General features: G+C 43.8%; 1 protein-coding gene and 1 non-coding gene across 2 annotated transcripts in view; both read right to left on the bottom strand.

Annotated features, from left to right (window-relative positions):
- LOC124622451 (proteasome maturation protein) overlaps positions 1–21588 on the bottom strand; it is a 34323-nt gene that overhangs the window by 7077 nt on the left and 5658 nt on the right. The gene's annotated exons all lie outside the window — the stretch shown is intronic.
- Trnal-caa lies at positions 18052–18126 on the bottom strand. The gene has a single exon. It is a non-coding gene; the product is annotated as a tRNA-Leu (tRNA).

Here is a 21588-nt window from a genome sequence, read left to right as displayed (position 1 = left end):
GGGACCTTAGTATTCTGGAATAGGTCAGTCCTAATCCGTGGTCTAGGCACCACCACAGGAGGGTAATGGGAGGAAATACATGGGGTGGATTCCAGTGAGTGGAGATGAAAATCCTGACGGGGAAGTGAGACGCACACCAACTCGCAATCCCACCCATGGGCAGTCGTCAGGAGGGTGATATCCCTCGTTTGCAAAGAGGATACACGGGATGGTCAGGGAACTGGCAAATGGCGATTGCTCCATCGTATTCATAGAGGAAGAATCCCCGCTTCTGTGAGGAAACTGTCACAGGGAATAGTGCAATAGCCAGATGCACCCCACAATGGTGAACAGGGTGAAATAGTTGCAAAGTGGAAGGAGCTGCTGAGCCATAAACCTGACTACCATAATCTAGTCTCGACAAGACCAGAGCATACTAAACATGGAAAAAAGAGGTACTGTCTGGACCCCAAGATGTGAGGGCCAGGAGGCAGAGCGCATTAACCTTCCACGTGCATGTAGTCTTTAGGTGGTGAATATGGGGAAGCCATGTCAGCTTTTTATCAAAAATTAATCCGAAAAAAATGGGACTATGCTACTACATTGAGGAACAGGTCATCTAAATAAAGTTCCGGACAGGGGCGCACTGTGGTTCATGACAAAAATACATAACCTGCATTTTGGAGGGAGAAAACTGGAAGTCATGGGAGGTGGCCCAAGCAGACGCCTGTCAGATGGTGCCTTGGAGCTGGCACTCAGCAGATGCTACTGCGTGGGAGCTGCACCAAATCGTCGACGTACATCATCAGGGTAATCACAGGCCCAACAGAGGTTACAAACAAGCCCACTGATGGCTATGAGGAAGAGTGTGACACTTAGCACAGAACCCTATGCGATATCATTCTCCTGAATCTGAGGGGCGCTGAGTGAAGTGCCAACTTGAAACTGGAAGAGCCGGTGAGATAAAAACTCACAAATAAAAATCAGAAGGGGGTCACAGAAGCCCCTGTCATGGAGGGTAACTAAAATATGATGGCGCCAAGCCATGTCATATGCCTTATGTAGGTCAAAGAAGACTGCGACAACATGCTGGCAGTTAGTAAAAGCCTGTCAGATGGCTGTCTCCAATCTGAATAAATGGTCAGTTGGAGATCGTTCTGCCCGGATTGGTTGGTTGGTGAGGAAGGGACCAAACTGCCACGTCATCAGTCCCTTGTTCTGAATAAAACAATGTCACAAGGGCGAGAATAAAACAAGCGAGACTTACAACACAAAATGGAGAGAAAGTAAAAACCACAAGAATGACGGAAGGGCAACAAACACTTAAATGGACAAAAGGGGACAAGAAAACTACAGAAACACAAGAAACAGATAGAAGAGATTAAAACAACAAAACAGATTACCATGGCTGGCTGACCATGAGAATAAAAAAGAGAAGTCAGCCACTCTGCAACACATTAAAACCTCCACGCTAAAAGCACTAGTGTGGAGGACGCAGAGCGACAAAGGACATGCGCTAAAACTTAGATCAAACGATAAAACCCACCCTCATGAATAAAGTGTAAAATTAAATCAGCCAAGGTGGTGGTGTCAGATAAAATTAGCGGCAATGAGTCCGGTAACCAAGATTTCGTCGCACGGCAGTTAAAGTGGGACAGCACACGAGAAAATGGGCCACTGACAACCGGGCGCCGCATCGACACTGAGGCAGGTCTTCACGGTGCAGGAGGTAGCCGCGGGTCGCCCAAGCGTGGCCAATGTGGAGCCAGCAGAGAATCACAGAGTCCATGCGAGAGGCCAACATGGAGGACTGCTACACATTCATAGTCTCCTCAATGGCACACAGCTTGTTGTTCATAATGAGACGATGCCATTCTGTCTCCAAAGCCAAAAAACCTAGCGGTGTACAAATGAATGCAGGTCAGTTATTGGAATGCCACTCTAAATAAGCGGTTTCCATGTAGTCTGTTTAGCCAGCCTGTCAGCACGTTCATGCCTGGGATTCCTAAGTGTCCTGGGGTCCACACAAACACCACTGAACGACCGGACCATTCTAGGGCATAGATGGACTCCTGGATGGTCACTACCAAAGGATGACGAGGGTAGTACTGGTCGATAGCTTGAAGAAACGACTCCCCAGGGCATGAAAGGATGTGCTCTATAGCACGAGATATAGCCACCAGCTCTGCAGTGAAAACACTGCAGCCATTGGGCAAGGAATGCTGTTCAATATGTCCTCCATGGACATACGTGAAGCCGACGTGACCATCAGCCATCCAGCCATCGGTGTAAACTTCTTTGTGGCCTCAGTACATGTCAAGAATCTAGAGGAAGTGATAGTGGAGAGCCGCGGGGTGAACTGAATCCTTTGGGCCATGTGGAAGGTCCAGGCGAAGCCGTGGCCTAGGTGTACACCATGGAAGTGTACGTGAATGGACCACGAGTATAGGTGGTAAAGGCAAGGATTCCAGTTAAAATACAAGGGATCGGACACGAACTGACCTGGGCTGCCAATCGGGAGATGAATCGCCGTGGGTGGGAAAACAAGACGGTAATTTGGATGCGCAGGAGAATTACGAATGTGTGTGACATAACTGGCGAGCAGTTGCGCACCCCTGACCTGCAATGGAGGGACTCCAGCCTCCGCCAGGACGCTGGTCACCGGACTCATCCTAAAAGCTCCCATCACTAGTCGAACGCCACAGTGGTGCACTGGTTGAGTTAACGCAACACTGAAGGTGCTGCTGAACCATAAACCAGACTCCCATAGTCAAGACAGGATTGAACAAGGGCTCTGTAGAGCTGCAGCAGCGTAGTACGATCTGCACCTCAGTTGGTGCTGTCAGGCAGCAAAGCTTAAGCTGACGAAGATGAGGAAGCAAAGTCAACCGGGCATCGAAAACCAATCCAAAAAATTGATATGTCTCCACTACAGTGAGGGGATTGTCAGTAAGGTAAAGTTCTGGTTCCGGATGAACAGTATGACGCCAACAGAGCTTCATAACACATGACTCTGTGGCTAAAAACTGGAAGCCGTGGGCTACAGCCCATCACTGCACCTTGTGGATGGCTCCCTGTAGGCGCTGCTCAGCAACACCAGTACTGGTGGAGCAGTATGAAATTCAGAAGTCGCCTGCATACAGAGAGGGTGAGACGGACGGCCCTACAGCTGCTGCTAGACCGTTAATAGCCACTAAAAATAGAGATACACTCAATACAGAGCCCTGTGGGAACTCATTCTCCTGGATATGGGAGGGGGGGGGGGGGGGGGGGGGGGGGGGAACTATGGGAGGGACCAACTTGGACATGGAGAGTACGAAGTGACAGGAAATTCTGGATAAAAATCGGCAGCAGGCCTCCGAGACCTCTCGTATAATGTGACAAGGATATGATGTCGCCTGATGGTGTCATACGCTTTTCGTAAATCAAAAAAGATGGCAAACAAGGTGTTGGCATCTGGAAAAGGCCGTTCGGATGGTAGACTCCAGGGACACATGATTATCAGTGGCAGAGCAACCCAGGCGGAAACTGCCCTGGCACAGGGCCAGTAGGCCACGTAATTCCAGGACCCAACGCAACAGCCAACACACCATACAGTCCAGCAGCTTGCAAAGAATGTTGGTGAGGCTGATGGGCCGACAGCTATCCACATCAAGCAGGTTTTTGCCAGGTTTGAGCACTGGTATGATGGTGTTCTCCCACAGTGCGATGGAAAGATGCCATCGCACCAGATACAGCTGAAGATCTCGAGGAGATGTCGCTTGTAGTCAGACAAGAGATGTTTAATCATCTGACTGTGGATCCGATCTGGCCTAGGAGCTGTGTCAGGGCAATGTACACGGGCACTGAGGAGCTCCCACTCTGTAAATAGGGCGTTATGGGGTTCACTGTGGCGTGTAGTGAACAAGAGGACTTTCCCTTCCATTTGCTGTTTGAGAGTGCGAAAGGCTGGGAGGTAATTCTCCAATGCAGAGGCGCGAGCATAGTGCTCAGCAATCGCATTTGCGGTGGTACATAACACGCCATTTATGTTAACACAGGGAACACCTGTTGGGATCTGGTACCAAAAACTTGTTTGATCTCTGCCCAGACTTGGGAAGGTGACATATGGCACCCAATGGTCGAGGCGTATCTCTCCAAACATTCCTGTTTCCATCTTTTAATAATCTGGCGAACGATGGCACGAAGCCGCTTAAAGGCTATGAGGTGCTCCAGGGAAGGTTGCCTCTTATGCCGCTGTAGAGCTCACCAACACTCCGTAATTGTCTCAGCGACTTCCGGCAAAAAAAAGGGACTGTCTTCCGCCGGGGGCACCCTAAAGAACGAGGGATCACATTTTCTGCCGCAGAAACGATCATTGTAGTTACCTGCTCAACCACCACATCGATGTTACCATGTGGGGGAGCTTCAACGGTGACAGCAGAGGTGAAAGCGTCCCATTCTGCCTTGCTTAAATCCCATCTGGGCAGGCATCCGTGGGCCTGACGCCGAGGCAGTGACAGGAAGATGGGGAGGTGGTCACTACCACACAGGTCAACATGTGCTCTCCAATGGATAGATGGGAGAAGACCAGGACTGCAAACTGAGAGATCAATGGCCGAGTATGTGCCATGTGCCACAGTGAAATGTATGGGGGCACCTGTATTTAACAGGCAGAGCTTGAACTGAGAAAGTAAGGTTTCGACATCTCTGCCTCGGCCAGTAAGCACGGTGCCACCTCACAAGCAGTTATGAGTGTTAAAATCTCCCAAAAGTAGGAAAGGTTTAGGGAGTTGATAAATCAATGCAACCAATGTGTTTAGGGGTACCAGACCATTTGGAGGAAGATATACATTGCAGACAGCCACAGCCAAGCTTCAAGAGGGGTTTGAAGGGGCACAGGTTCAATGCATACTGTGTTCAGGACATAGACACGAACTCCACCTGACACACTATTATAGTCACTACGGTTCTTGTAATATATCCCTATAGCTGCAGAGGGCAGGGGTCCGCATTTCCGGGAAGCAGGTTTCCTGAAGGGCAATGCAGAAAGCAGGTGTAAAGCTTAACAGTTGCTGTAGCTCAGCCAGGTGGTGGAAAAAACTGCAGAAATTCCACAGGAGGATGACGTTATTGTGAGGCTGGGAAGGTGTGAAGCATGCAAGGAGGCAGGGCACCTCAGGGTCACCTGCTGACACCAACTGAGTATTTGTAGCCTTTTGGTCACCTCTTATGACAGGCAGGAATACCTCGGGCCTATTCTGACCCCCGAAACCGCAGGGGGCGTTCTGCCCGGAACACTTGGAGATCCGAGTACCCAACATGATCTGAAGCTACGCATCCTCTTGAACAGTTTACAAAGTACATTCATCAGGCTAGTCGGGCAGTAGCTATCGCAAGATGTTGGGTTCTTCCCGGGCTCCAGGATGGGGATAGCTATACTGTCTCAACATTGTGACAGAAACGCACTCTTGAGCCAAATGCGGTTGAATACCCTGAGGAGATACTGCCTCTGGGGAATGTCGAGGTGTTGGATCATCTGGTTGTGGATGGAATCCGGGCCTAGGTATATGTCTCGTGAAGACGTAAGAGCCTGCAAGAATTTCCACTCAGTGAAGAGTTCATTACAGGGTTCCATGTGGTGCAAGGTGTGAAACAGAGGGTGGGCTCTTCAACTCGGCATAGAAGGATAGGAAGTGGACACTGATGCCTTCACAAAGTGTGTTGCGAGGTGTTCTGGGAGGACCATCAGATCAGTGCACAGAGTACTTTGGAGGTTAAGACCCTGGACAGTTGCATGTTGCTGGCAGCCCAGAAGGCTACAGAGCTTGGACCAAACCTGTGATGAAGAGGCATACGTTCCCTGAGAGAAAACTTAGCATCTCCAGCATTCCTACTTACTATTCTTAATAAAGTATGATTAAAGGCAAGGAGGTTGGTCTCTGAAGGATGGCGTTTAAATCACTGCAGCGCCCGTCAGCAATCCACCACGGTACCGATCGACAACAAGGGGGACCTGTGGAAAGGGGAACAGCAGCGCCAGCAGCATGAAGAATAGTGGCAGAAACACTTTGCACAACCGCATCAATCGAATTCGAGATTGAGGAGTTGAAGTGCACAGCAGACGTTTACAGGGTGATTCAAAAAGAATACCACAACTTTAGGAATTTAAAACTCTGCAACGACGAAAGGCAGAGCTAAGCACTATTTGTTGGCGAATTAAGGGAGCTATAAATTTTCATTTAGTTGTACATTTGTTTGCTTGAGGCGCTGTTGACTAGGCGTCAGCGTCAGTTGATGCTAAGATGGCGACCGCTCAACAAAAAGCTTTTTGTGTTATTGAGTACGGCAGAAGTGAATCGACGACAGTTGTTCAGCGTGCATTTCGAACGAAGTATGGTGTTAAACCTCCTGATAGGTGGAGTATTAAACGTTGGTATAAACAGTTTACAGAGAATGGGTGTTTGTGCAAAGGGAAAAGTTCTGGACGGCCGAGAACGAGTGATGAAAATGTAGCACGCATCCAGCAAGCATTTGTTCGCAGCCCAGGAAAATTGACTCGCAGAACTAGCAGAGAGCTGCAAATTCCACAATCAACTGTATGGAGAGTCCTACGAAAAAGGTTAGTTATGAAACCTGAACGTCAACTACCCGAGGCGATGGATCGGCCGCCAGGCAGCCCGTGACAGAGCACTTCATCACTGGCCTCCAAGAAGCCCTGATCTTACCCCCTGCGATTTTTTCTTATGGGGGTATATTAAGGATATGGTGTTTCGGCCACCTCTCCCAGCCACCATTGATGATTTGAAATAACGAGAAATAACAGCAGCTATCCAAACTGTTACGCCTGATATGCTACAGAGAGTGTGGAACGAGTTGGAGTATCGGGTTGATATTGCTCGAGTGTCTGGAGGGGGCCATATTGAACATCTCTGAACTTGTTTTTGAGTGAAAAAAAAACCTTTTTAAATACTCTTTGTAATGATGTATAACAGAAGGTTATATTATGTTTCTTTCATTAAATACACATTTTTAAAGTTGTGGTATTCTTTTTGAATCACCCTGTATAATGGCCAATTGGCCCTGTGGAATGCTCAATGTGGGGGGCTGTCTGCCTGTCGGCAGCAGGGGAACAATAAAATTACCAGAAAGTGGTCACTGTCACAAAGGTCATCATCGGATGACCAATGAAGGGGAGCCAGGAGAGCAGGGGAGGTGATCCAAAGATCGATAGCAGTAAAGGTGCATTGAGCGGCACTGGAGTGGGTACGGGAACTACTACTGAGGAGTAGAGATGGGCAAAACTGTTCTTTTCAGGGATCGGATCAGAACTGTTCACTCCCTGAAATGAATTAGCTCTTTTTCATGACTCACCACTCATTCACAACAGAAAATAAATGGAAGGCACATTGCCCTTTAAACTTGGTTTATTCCAGTACTATACCTGTATTTTGATATTATTTGATCCTATTTTGAAGTAACACAGATAATGAGTAAGGATTTTGTATTGTTTATTGAAATTTCCACGATATGACAAAGTTTTTGATTATTGATTTATTTTGCACTATCGTGGTTTTTTGGGTGATCGGAAAATGTTGTAACTTGAGATTTACATTAACAATATATTTGGCTATAATGTATTAAAATTTCATTAATCTCATACAAATACATCGCAAGCCATATATTTTTAAAGTGAACATTTCCTTCCAAAGACGCCTAAAATCGCAAAATCCGTACTACAATAAGAAAAAAATATATAAATTTGACTGTAAGACCAATGTGCTGCATATAGCCTTCCGCAGAATAAAACAAGGAAAAATTGGTGTATCACTTTTGCTATACATTTATCGGTTCGCTCGTAATTAAAGTGTAAATTCGAGTGACCATAATAAAAAATCCTATAGTAAGAGGAGCCATCAGGAATCTAATCCGATCAGTTTAAACAAATAAAAATAAAATAAAAACAAATGATGTATACATAACATAATTATGTAATATACATAACGGTATTACTACGAAGAACGATATCCAGTAGAGACTAACTCCGATGCAGAGGCGCTGAGTCAAGCAGGTCGAGCCGCGAGCTGTATTACTGCATGAGCTGAGACCGCAGAGACCAGAGTGACTCCTGAGTCGCTTTGCTCGACGCTCTGGCTAGAGTCGAGACGGTGGGGTGAGCGTTGAGCGGGCGAGTTCCGAGGGTGGGGGGAGCGGCGAACGGCCACCACTCACCCGCTCGGAGACAAATCGTCCGTTCTCTTGCGAGCAGGTTGTTGCAAGTAGTTCTTATGTTCTCCGCTAGGAGGCTCTCTGTCCTGTTGCTCGCATCAACTGCCCAGAGGGCAGGACGTGCGACTGAAACGATCGCTGACAGAGTTCAGGTGCGACAGACACTGCACGCGACAGAGGAAGCACAGAGACGGCACGGCATGTGTGAAACACAAAATCCAATGGGGCACTGCACAATGCAGGCAGCCAAGGCAGAAGCAGGGTAGAGGCTGGTGCTGGCTGTGTTGTGTGGCGTGCAGTGTGCTCTGACCAGCAGAGGCCCCACTGGTCTGCTCCGACTCTCTCTCTCTCTCTCTCTCTCTCTCTCTCTCTCTCTCTCTCTGTGCTGTGGGAAACGTTTGGAGCTACCGTTCTTTTTTTCTGAATCACTGATCGTTCACTCCTTTGAAAGATTCAACTCTATGAATTAGTTCAGGAGCGGATCCCCCATCTCTACTGAGGAGAGACAAATCGAGGTCTTTAGTAAGTTGGTCAGTTAGGAGACCCCTACCCATTGAAGTGGCACTCCCCCACAGTGGGTGGTAGGCACTGAAGTCCCCAAGGATGAGAAATGGGGGTGGGAGTTGCTGGATTAAGGTAGACTGTTCAACATAAGGAAGTGACCTACCTGGAGGGAGGTAGACATTCCAAATGGTGATTGCCAGAGCTTTTGCACTCTAGGCACTATTGCTTCCCAGTTGGTAACTAGGGGGCTCCAGTCACTAATAACATCGGATCAAACCAAAGTGCAGACCTTACCAGATGCTACCCTGGGGCTGGCATGGTTCCAACAGAATGCCTGATAACCATAAAATGTTGGAGAGTTGTCATTGTGGAGGTCCATTTCTCCAAGAGCAAAACAGAACACAGAATAGGAGGAGACAAAACAACATATTTCCAGTAGGTGGTGATAGTATCCGTTGCCATTCCACTGGATGATCATGTGGCAAGGGACCGGTTTAGACATAAAGAAGCTGAGAGGAGGTCATGTCACTCAGTCAGTGATCATCACCGACAAGGATGGGGTGATATCCACAAATAAGATGTCAGACTCAGGTTGCGAGAGGGGAGATGCCACCTCTGGGGGCACCGGGGAGATCAACCACCAGCAGGTGCCAAAGAACGGGGGCACTTCTTCAACTGGGGAGAGGGAGTGGCTCCCGGAAGGCATGTCGTGGGATCTGCAGGGGAGGGGGAGCGGTGAGGGGGACAGGGCTGGGGTACAGAAGAGGTAAGAGGAGGAAAGGATGTAACAGATGCAAAACTTGAAAATAGTGACATTGGATGGAGTCTCTCATACTTTTGGTGAGCCTCAGCATAAGACAAGCAATCCAGGGACATGTACTCTTGGATCTTCTTTCCTCTCTTGTAAGCAGGTGAGCGATGGGAGTGGCGGTCATGACAATTGACACATACAGGTGGCAGAATACAGGGGCATCCCTCGTGGAGCGGGTGTCCAGTCACCACACAGAGCGTCTGTCATTCAGTGGGAAGACATATGCCCAAAACGCAAGCACTGAAAGCATCTCATGGGTGGTGGGATGTACGGCTTCACATCACATCTGTAGCACATAACCTTGACCTTCTCTGGGAGGGTATACCCCTCAAAAGCCAGAATGAATGTGCCAGTATCTATGCAATTGCCTTTGTGACCCTTCTGTACACGTCGAACAAAATTAACGCCGTGTCACTCCAGGTAAGCCCAGAGTTCCTCGTCATTCTGCAGGATGAGGTCCCTATGAAAAATCACTCCCTGGACCATATTGAGAGACTGGTGAGGGGTAATAGACACTGGGACATTTCCAAGATGATGACAAGCACAAAGAACTGCAGATGGGGTGGCAGAACAAGCTTTGATCAACAGGGGGCCCAATGCATCTTACTACGAGACTACACTTCACTTCACCAAACTTCTCCTCAATATTCTCCACAAAAAAATGGCTTTGTGGCATGAATGTGTCCCCATCTGTCGTATTACAGGTAAGGCAGTGGGGAAAGTGTTTCATCCTAAGATAGTGAGCCTGGCCTTCCTCCCATGGTGTAACCAGGGGAGGGAAGGCTGCTGGGTCATATGAAGCACTATTCAATGATCCTTCACCATTCAAAGACATGGCCACTTGAGAATGGCCAGATTTTTGCAGTTTGATAAGCTTCATGCGCCAAGCATCCATCCTGATAGCACCCACTCCGATCAGGGGCTCTCCCCAAGGATGCCACCCAGCCACAGCAAGGGCCACCTGGCATGTCAGCTGTTGCCGGGAATACCGGTGCTCTGAGAAGACAAGCAACCGCTCCTTGGCATACATAAGGAGGGATCAGTTCAGTGTCAGTAGTGTGATCCCTGTGTTGTCTGGGGGCTCAGCCAGATGGGTACACAACAGCCCCACCACATGGACTGGCTGCACTTGCTGGTAACTTACAAGGATGGAAGGGGGCTACAGGGGAAGGGAGAGAGGAAGGAAGGAGGGAGAGGAATCCATACCGTAGATGCTAGGGAGGGAGTTCTTCCCCAAATGGTTCACACTACAAACAAACAAACAAAAATATGAATGGAGGTCAAACCTAACTGCAAACAGGATGAAAGAATGGGCAGAAGTAACAAAATTGCAAGCAATACAGCGAACCAGGTGGATATGGATAACCAGATTGATATAAATCAGAACACCGAGAGAGAGGAAGGAGAGAGCAACAGGGAGGGAGCAAGGACAGGGAGGAAGCGAAGACAGGGAGGGAGGGCAGGGTGAAGGAAATGAAGCCAGGGAAGGAAGAATGGGCTGCAATAACTCAAGGCCCCATGTTCACCACACACAAACTCATGAATGAACCGTGAGCCCTCTGGGGGGGGCATTGTCAGATGTTGAACGAGTCCTGTATTGGAAGACTGATTTAAATTTGGTAATTGCCGTGAAGTGTATGAGAAACTGACAAGACAACTCAAGGAATGCTGTTTTTAGAATGTCAAAAGCAGCAGTTGGAAAGAAATTGGAAATTTTACACACTTCTCTGGAATGTAGACATATGAATGGGTGCATCTCCTCTCCTGAAATGCTAATGGTGGAACTGAAGTTAGTACGCAAATGCAATTAACTTGTTGAGTTCTATTAAAGTTGCTCAACAGGAAACAATGTAATTTTAAAAAGCTCCCAGAAAACCACATAAAAACAACAAATTACTTTTTCACATCCCAGCAATTTAAAAAATTTCATTTTACAAACAAGGACCAAACCACAAAAGATAACTACGGATATCCAAATAAATTTTTATGCCCCAATAATGCACACAAGATGCATCTAAAATTACTTAGAATTATGTTTTCTTTTAAAAGTAGCTACCAAAAATGACATTATCTTTCCATACAAAAATGTACAACTCAGAAGTTTTGAATTCCAAGGAAAAAACCTGGTTTCTGAAACATTATAAACAATGGACAGGGGAGTATCTGACAGTTTTTAATTATTTGGCAAGGGAATATATAAACAGTCCTACTGATTGTGTTTGTGTTTGTGTTTGTGTGTGTGTGTGTGTGAACAAATATTTCATCAAAGTTCTTTGGATGCGGGCAGTAGAAAGCATAAAACGTATGTTACCAATCTCATTGCACAATGATATTCTTATGAAAATAAGAAGTGTCATATGATGCTGGGCGAAGAGTATGAGAAACTGACACGAAAACTTAAGGTGTCTCTTCTGTTCTACAAAATGAGAGTAATGCACATTATGGCCAATGGGACCTCATGGCTTAACTACAGGTGACATGTTAATGCATGCTATATTTTACCCTATTATTTTGTACAATGACCGAATTCTAACTACAATTTTTGCACTGCAGTAGCATTCCACTATTAAAATGACAAAATAGTACCTTTCCACTGAGTCAACAAGCATGAAGTTTATAAACATTTACATGTCCAACCATGTTTGTAACATCCTATTGAAACACTGATTCCTGTTGTCCCATTAAAGAAGTGTAGACAGGGCTAAGACACAATCAGAGTGGAAAAAATAAACTCAGACTTCCAGCCAGCCTTTTTAAACTCATGTAAAATATTCATGACATAGATGTCTTGTACAAATCAACAAGATTGCACATTTTCACACAAAGATTTAACGCAGCTAAGAAAACCTTTACAGCAGAATTTTCAAACTTTAGAAAACAGGTCCACTGTAATGAAATCTCACAGTTTACAAATGTAAGCAAAGCCTCCTGGAAACTGATCAATTACGTATGGAAAAATCTCCACAACTAGGGACAGCAAACCCTTATGTTTACAGGATGGTAATATAATAAAAGAACCAAAAGCATTATGTAACCTTTTTAATAATCATTTCGGGAATATGGAAGTGTACGATTCCACCCCTCTGCTTTGACCTATGACATCATCAACTTGGCGGAAATGGCTATTCTAAGTGTCTCCAATATGGTGCCTATGATATCTCTACATACACATAGCAACAAATACTAAAATACGTATAAATAAGACAGTAACATCTCCCTCCAAAAATACAATCAAACTAATGGGACAACCGCAGGAAATTGGGGGTTTTAGTGAGGAGAAAAGCTAAATATAACAGAAAAAAAACACACACATCACAATCCTTAAATACGCAAGATGGCAAAAAAATAAATAAAATTGAAAATTAAAAAAATTATTAAAAAATAAAAAATTTCAAAATCTACAGGAATCCCTTGACATGGCAGCCAACGATACCGAAACACCAATGCCTACAGTAAAAACTATAGAAATTGGAATCAGACATTTCCCTTGACACAGCTGATGGTAACTTACCAAAACGCCTATACCTACACATAAAAATATGAAAATTGGAATTGGGCATTTCCCTTGACCTGTATAGGTCAAGTATAGGTCAACTATAACTACTGGTACGAAAAAACCAACACTTACAACTACGAAAACCAAAACCACAACACCTCAAAAATTAAAAACTCAAACATCCCTATGTAAATTAAAACACATTCAACACACAATAAATTACAACTCGAGAAAAACAGACCGGAGGGGGGGGAAATTACTTACCACCAACAAAGTTCGGCCGGCCATCACACACACACACACACACACACACACACACACACACACACACACACACACACACACAGAGGACGCCAATCAAACACAACAAGTCGACATCTACAAACATAACCAACTCAAACTCCGTGTTGTAATGACGTCACACCACAACACCCTTACGTCATGGGTCAAAGCAGACGGGTTGAATTGGACGCTTCCGTTGACCCAACATTTCATATCACTAACGGGAAATCCAACACACACCTTAGAAGTGTACTGAGAGATACCATATCATACCCTTCAAGTAGTGAGTTTTGAATTTGGTGAGACTAAAGAAAATCATATGAACACGATAATCCTAACATTAAAAAACAAATACTTAACTGGATGGGATGGTATAAGTCTTTTAGTTAAAACATACATAAAAATATTTACACCACTAATGTACCTTATAAACTTTAGTATTAAAGAAAGCACTTACCCTACTAGTCTAAAAAATAAGCATTGTTAAACAGCGCATAAGAAGGGGAATACAAAAGAGGTTTCAAACTACTGCCCAAAATCACTGATCCCAACCTTTAGTAAGGTTTTTGAAATGGTTATCGTTTCCCAGCTATCGGCTTACTTTACACATAACAAATCGTTAACAGAAACACAGTATGGCTTTAGGAAAGATCGGTGCACAACTACTGGAGTCGATGAATTTCTCCATAAAGTGTACAGCCTCCTAGAGCAAGGTATGAAGATAGCAGGCATATTCCCAGATCTTTTCAAAGCCTTTGGCTCAGTCAACCATAGGCTGCCCATTAATAAATTGAAGGCTTACAACATCAAGAAATCATCTGTCAAATTACTGATCACATACTTGACAAATCACAAACATTGTGCTAAACTTTCATGTAAAATAGATAATTTATGGTAACAGAATTTAAAGCCTTCTAGAGATACTGTAGGGATCAATGCTTGGTCCCTTTCTCTTCTTGGCTTATGTCAATGACATGACATAACCCTTCCACTTACATCTAGTGACCTATGTTGATGACACTGCCCACTTATTTTATGAAAACTACTTCGAGACTTTACACTCAGCTGCAGCTAAGGGTGTGATGAAAGTAACCACGTATTTTCTACACCAGGGTCTAAACACCAACATCAGTACATCCCAGCTACTAACATTTATGAGCCTGAAATAAACAATATTTGTGACATTAGATCAGCAGGGATAGACAACATTAAATTTCTTGGTGTCCACATGAACAAAAATCTGTTGGGTAAACCAAATACTTCTGGGATAAATCCTAGTGTCCAATTCTACTCATCAGCTATGAGCAATGACGTCACACCTAAAGCAAAGATGCTACGTACAGGCAATCTATGAAGGCAATGTATCATACCCGTAAACAAATGAATGTAACATACTATAAAATTACCATCATATTTCACTCAGTCATTACTTAGTCATGAATTGTATCTAAACGAACTGAACATAATGAAAATAATCAATAACAAAAATTAAAAACAAATTTTAATATCTGATAAGAAGTATTTTTGTAATTTATAAGAGTAGAAAGGCACAGAGAACCTTTAAACTGCATTACAGCAAAGTGCTTAGTGAAGTCATAATGTTAGAAAATAGTGTTAATTTTACTATTAATTATTGAATGTAACTGGAGAAGTGCAGGAAAGTTGGGGGTTTCGGGCAGGGAGAAACTGAAATGCAAAGAAACAGTAGCATGAAATGTGGAGAAACCGATACACAGAATTCTAAAAGAAAAGCCAGTAAGCCTATACAACTAACAAACATCTAAAAAAAATAAGGAATATTGGAATCACTAACTAGAATTAACACACATAGGTAAGTTTAGTTACCAAGCTCTCCATGATTCATATGTAAAATATTTTTGCAGGTGTTTTATGCATTTCTACATTTGTAATTGCTCTCTAAAACTGGAGTGAACTATAACAAAAATTGGAAGCGCTAAATACAACTGACCTATATAGGTCAATTCTAGTTACCAATTTCAATATTAGCCTGCTGAAAAAATTATCTAATTAATGATTAGATTAGTACATCTAAAAACAAAGATGATGTGACTCACCAAATGAAAGTGGTGGCAGGTCGACAGACACACAAACAAACACAAACATACACACAAAATTCAAGCTTTCGCAACAAACTGTTGCCTCATCAGGAAAGAGGGAAGGAGAGGGAAAGACGAAAGGATGTGGGTTTTAAGGGAGAGGGTAAGGAGTCATTCCAATTCCGGGAGCGGAAAGACTTACCTTAGCGGGAAAAAAGGACGGGTATACACTCGCGCGCACACACACACACATATCCATCCACACATATACAGACACAAGCAGACATATTTAATAATATTGGTCTTTAAATATGTCTGCTTGTGTCTGTATATGTGTGGATGGATATGTGTGTGTGTGCGCGAGTGTATACCCGTCCTTTTTCCCCCTAAGGTAAGTCTTTCCGCTCCCAGGATTGGAATGACTCCTTACCCTCTCCCTTAAAACCCACATCCTTTCGTCTTTCCCTCTCCTTCCCTCTTTCCTGATGAGGCAACAGTTTGTTGCGAAAGCTTGAATTTTGTGTGTATGTTTGTGTGTCTGTCGACCTGCCAGCACTTTCATTTGGTAAGTCACATCATCTTTGTTTTTAGATATATTTTTCCTACGTGGAATGTTTCCCTCTATTATAATGATTAGATTAGATTAGATTAATACTTGTTCCATAGATCATGAATACGACACTTCGTAATGATGTGGAATGTGTCAGGTTAATAAAAGATGTTTGTACAAGATATTACATTACACAAAAAATTGCATGACACTAATGTTTAAGTTTTTTCCCCCCCTTAATTTATATCTAAAAATTCAGCCAATGAGTAGAAGGAGTTGTCATCTAGAAATTCTTTTAATTTATTTTTAAATGTTAGTTGGCTATCTGTCAGGCTTTTGATGCTGTTTGGTAGGTGACCAAAGACTTTTGTGGCAGCATAATTTACCCCTTTCTGTGCCAAAGTCAGATTTAACCCTGCATAGTGAAGATCATCCTTTCTCCTGGTGTTACAGCTATGCATTGAACTGGGTTGGATTATTAACAACAAATTTCATAAGTGAATATATATACTGTGAGGTTACTGTGAGGATCCCTAGATCCTTAAATAGTTGTCTGCAGGATGACTGTGGGTGGGCTCCAGCAATTATTCTGATTACACGTTTTTGAGCAATGAACACTTCTCTACTCAACGATGAATTACCCCAGAATATGATGCCATACGAAAGCAGTGAATGAAAGTAGGCATTGTAAATTAATTTACTGAGATTCTTATCACCAAAATTTGCAATAACCCTAATAGCATACATAGCTGAACTCAGACATTTCAGCAGACCATCAATGTGTTGCTTCCAGTTTAACCTCTTATCAATGGACACACCTAAAAATTTTGAAAATTCTACCTTAGCTACAGACTTCTGTTCAAATTCTATATTTATTACTTGAGTTGTGCCATTTACTGTACAGAACTGTATATACTGTGTTTTATCAAAATTTAAAGAGAGTCCATTTGCTGAGAACCACTTAATAATTTTGGGAAAAACATCATTTACAACTACATCACTTAGTTTTGGTTTTTGGATGTTATTACTATACTTGTATTATCAGCAAAAAGAAATAACTTTGCATCTTCATCAATGTGGAATGGTAAGTCATTAATGTTTATCAAGAACAGTAAAGGACCTAAGACTCAAACCTGTGGGATCCCGTACTTGATAGCCCCCAGTTTGAGGAATCAGCTGTTGTTTTAACATTACATGAACCACTTATTTCAACTTTCTGCATTCTTCCAGTTAAGTATGAATTAAACCATTTGTGCACTGCCCCACTCAAACCATAATGATTTAGGGACCTTTGCCTTTCGCGGGCAAGTGCTCTACCAACTGAGCTACCGAAGCACGACTCACGCCCGGTACTCACAGCTTTACTTCTGCCAGTACCTCGTCTCCTACCTTCCAAACTTTACAGAAGCTCTCCTGCGAAACTTGCAGAACTAGCACTCCTGAAAGAAAGGATATTGCGGAGACATGGCTTAGCCACAGCCTGGGGGATGTTTCCAGAATGAGATTTTCACTCTGCAGCGGAGTGTGCGCTGATATGAAACTTCCTGGCAGATAAAAACTGTGTGCCCGACCGAGACTCGAACTCGGGACCTTTGCCTTTCGCGGGCAAGTGCTCTACCAACTGAGCTACCGAAGCACGACTCACGCCCGGTACTCACAGCTTTACTTCTGCCAGTACCTCGTCTCCTACCTTCCAAACTTTACAGAAGCTCTCCTGCGAAACTTGCAGAACTAGCACTCCTGAAAGAAAGGATATTGCGGAGACATGGCTTAGCCACAGCCTGGGGGATGTTTCCAGAATGAGATTTTCACTCTGCAGCGGAGTGTGCGCTGATATGAAACTTCCTGGCAGATAAAAACTGTGTGCCCGACCGAGACTCGAACTCGGGACCTTTGCCTTTCGCGGGCAAGTGCTCTACCAACTGAGCTACCGAAGCACGACTCACGCCCGGTACTCACAGCTTTACTTCTGCCAGTACCTCGTCTCCTACCTTCCAAACTTTACAGAAGCTCTCCTGCGAAACTTGCAGAACTAGCACTCCTGAAAGAAAGGATATTGCGGAGACATGGCTTAGCCACAGCCTGGGGGATGTTTCCAGAATGAGATTTTCACTCTGCAGCGGAGTGTGCGCTGATATGAAACTTCCTGGCAGATTAAAACTGTGTGCCCGACCGAGACTCGAACTCGGGACCTTTGCCTTTTGCGGGCAAGTGCTCTACCAACTGAGCTACCGAAGCACGACTCACGCCCGGTACTCACAGCTTTACTTCTGCCAGTACCTCGTCTCCTACCTTCCAAACTTTACAGAAGCTCTCCTGCGAAACTTGCAGAACTAGCACTCCTGAAAGAAAGGATATTGCGGAGACATGGCTTAGCCACAGCCTGGGGGATGTTTCCAGAATGAGATTTTCACTCTGCAGCGGAGTGTGCACCGATATGAAACTTCCTGGCAGATTGAAACTGTGTGCCCGACCGAGACTCGAACTCGGGACCTTTGCTGCAGAGTGAAAATCTCATTCTGGAAACATCCCCCAGGCTGTGGCTAAGCCATGTCTCCGCAATATCCTTTCTTTCAGGAGTGCTAGTTCTGCAAGTTTCGCAGGAGAGCTTCTGTAAAGTTTGGAAGGTAGGAGACGAGGTACTGGCAGAAGTAAAGCTGTGAGTACCGGGTGTGAGTCGTGCTTCGGTAGCTCAGTTGGTAGAGCACTTGCCCGCGAAAGGCAAAGGTCCCGAGTTCGAGTCTCGGTCGGGCACACAGTTTTAATCTGCCAGGAAGTTTCATATCAGCGCACACTCCGCTGCAGAGTGAAAATCTCATTCTGGCATAATGATTTAGCTTATCTAAAAGAATTCCATGATTTACACAATCAAAGGCCTTTGAGAGATCACAAAAAATACCAATGGGTGATGTCCGGTTATTCGGAGCATTTAATATTTGATCAGTGAAAGTGTATATAGCATTTTCTGTTGAAAAGCCTTTCTGAAAACCAAACTGATATTTTGTTAGTACTTTATTTTTACAAATATGGGAGGCTACTCTTGAATACATTAATTTCTCAAAAATGTTTGAAAGAGCTGTCAGAAGAGAGATTGGGCGGTAGTTGTTGACATCCGACGTATCCCCCTTTTTATGCAATGGTTTTACAATGGCATATTTCAGTCTATCGGGAAAAACACCCTGCTCTAAGAGCTATTACATACGTGGCTGAGAATCCTACTTATCTGTGGCGAACAAGCTTTAAGTACCTTGTTGGAAATGCCATCAATTCTGTAAGAGCTTTTACTTTTCATTGAGTTTATTATTTTACTGATTTCAGAGGGAGAGGTTGGTGGAATTACAGTTGTTTCAAACTGCACAGGTATGGCCTCTTCTATTAGTAGCCTTCCCTCTTCTAGTGAAGATCTAGATCCTATTTTCCCCACAACATTTAAAAAATGATTATTGAAAATATTTTCAATTTCTGATTGTTTGCTAGTACACTTGTAATTCAGTTTGATGGCACTAAAGTCTTCCTGTGCTCTTGATTGCCCTGTTTCCCTTTCAATAATATTCCAAATTGCTTCAATTTTATTATCAGAGTTACTGATCTCAGACATGATACACATTCTTCCGGACTTTTTAATAACTTTTCTTAGTACTGCACAATAGTTTTTATAATATTGAACAATTTCGGGGTCAGTACTCCCTCTTGCTGTTAGATACAGTTCTCTTTTACAGTTGCAAGATATTCTTATTCCTTTAGTTAGCCAAGGTTTTTTTATATGTTTTCTTGGAATTATGTTTAACTACTTTCTTGGAAAAACAATTTTCAAATACCCTTAAAAATGTATCATGAAATAAGTTATATTTCAAGTTCGTATCGGGTTCCTTATACACTTCATCCCAGTCTAGCTGCTGTAGGCTTTCCCTAAAGTTTGCAATATTTATATTGTTAGTTGAACACACTGCTTTGAAAGTCTGATTTGGTATACTGCATGGAGCTATGTCATGTTCTGTAACTAGCTGTGCACCATGATCTGGTTAAACTTATCTTGGTCTATAAAAAAGTTATCTATCAATGTACTGCTGTTCTTTGTTATCCGAGTAGGAAAATCAATGATGGAGCTCAAATTGAAAGAACTGAGTAATACTACAAGGTCATTCTTCCTATTACACTTTTTCAGGGAATCAACAATGAAATCCCCACAAATGATAATTTGCTTCCCCCTGTCTGACAGATAGCACAACAAAGCATCCAAGTTTTCTAGAAATAGCTGGAAATTCCCTGAGGGGGACCTATACACTGTTACAATTATGAAAGTGCCATCATTTACTTTAAGTTCAGTGGCACATGCTTCCATATGTTGCTCTACACAATTTTTTTTAGTTTCTAAATTTTTTACACTGTGGAAGCTTTTGACATATATGGCAACTCCTCCTCTCATCATATTATCTCTACTTACATGTGCAGCTAATTTGTACCTATTGATGCTAACCTTTTGCATAGCAGTGACAATGTGATGCTCAGACAGGCATAGTACATCTATTACATTCTCAGTTGCTATTTCTTCTAAACAAAGCAGAAGCTCATCAATTTTATTCTTCAATCCCCCAATATTTTGATGAAATATACTGATATTATTTTTCACTTTACTTTTGTTTCTTGAACTTCTTTAACATCTTTAGTACTTGCCTGGCTGAGTTTCCCACTGGACACTGACCTTACACTAAAAAAGAGTTTCCACCATGAGATGTAGTTCCTCCCCCATTTAAATTTCCTGCTATCAGCCCAGCCAGTTTACCCTTCCCTTTCTTGTTGAGGTGTAGGCCATGTCTAGTATAGTCCCACCTACAGAGTGAATCAACAGGAACCACACCAATGTGTGACCCCGCACCAGATCCAAGTAGCTGTTCCAACTCCAAATTAACTCTCCTGACAGAAGAGCTCAAATGAGGTCGGTCGTGGCACTCCAGAACCGACACAAACCCAACACTGGTATGACTCAATGTTGATGCAATCTTTGCCAGGCCACACACTATGCTGTGCCCCGGATCTCTGTCAATACTGTTGCCTGGCCCACCCACAATAACCGCGGTATCTTCCTTAGTAAAGCCTCTACATAGTGAACCTAAATCCTCTGTAACCTGCCCCTGTCCAGCACTAGGTTTGAAAAAACTTGTGACCTGGTATTCTGACCCTAATTCATCCTGCAGAAGTTGGCCCACACCCCTAGCACGTGAACTACCCAGCAACAAGACTTTCTTTCTCTTTGCAGACTTCCCTACATTCTTATTCAATTTGCTGCTGAAAGCTTGTTGAGCCCTGTCTACATCTACTTCTGAGAGAGGCTCATCAGTTTCTGACTGAGGCGACAGGTCAAACCTATTTGTACATTAATAACAAAGCTGTCAGAAGAATTTCTTAGCCTGTTCCTTACGCCTGTTGCCACTTCCCACCCCTGTTTACCCTTCTCCCCCCTTAACCTGCCCAGCTCTCGCCCAGCCTCATCTAACTCAGCCTGAAGGGCAGCAATTTTCCCCTCCTGTTCCACAATCTTTCTATCTCTACTGCATAGCTTACAGAACCACTGATGAATCTCATTCATTATCCCAATTCCCACGCCACCACAATCGCCCCAATGAAAAAAGTACTGCATCCATCACACCAGACCCCGGAGCTAACGATTCTACGGCACGTCACGAACTTTAAACTCATGGTA

Source organism: Schistocerca americana, chromosome 7 (assembly GCF_021461395.2).
Source record: "Schistocerca americana isolate TAMUIC-IGC-003095 chromosome 7, iqSchAmer2.1, whole genome shotgun sequence".
In the NCBI taxonomy this organism is placed as follows: domain Eukaryota; kingdom Metazoa; phylum Arthropoda; class Insecta; order Orthoptera; family Acrididae; genus Schistocerca; species Schistocerca americana.
The sequence above is the reverse complement of the archived record's forward strand: the minus strand, read 5'-3'. Positions and strand labels throughout refer to the sequence as shown.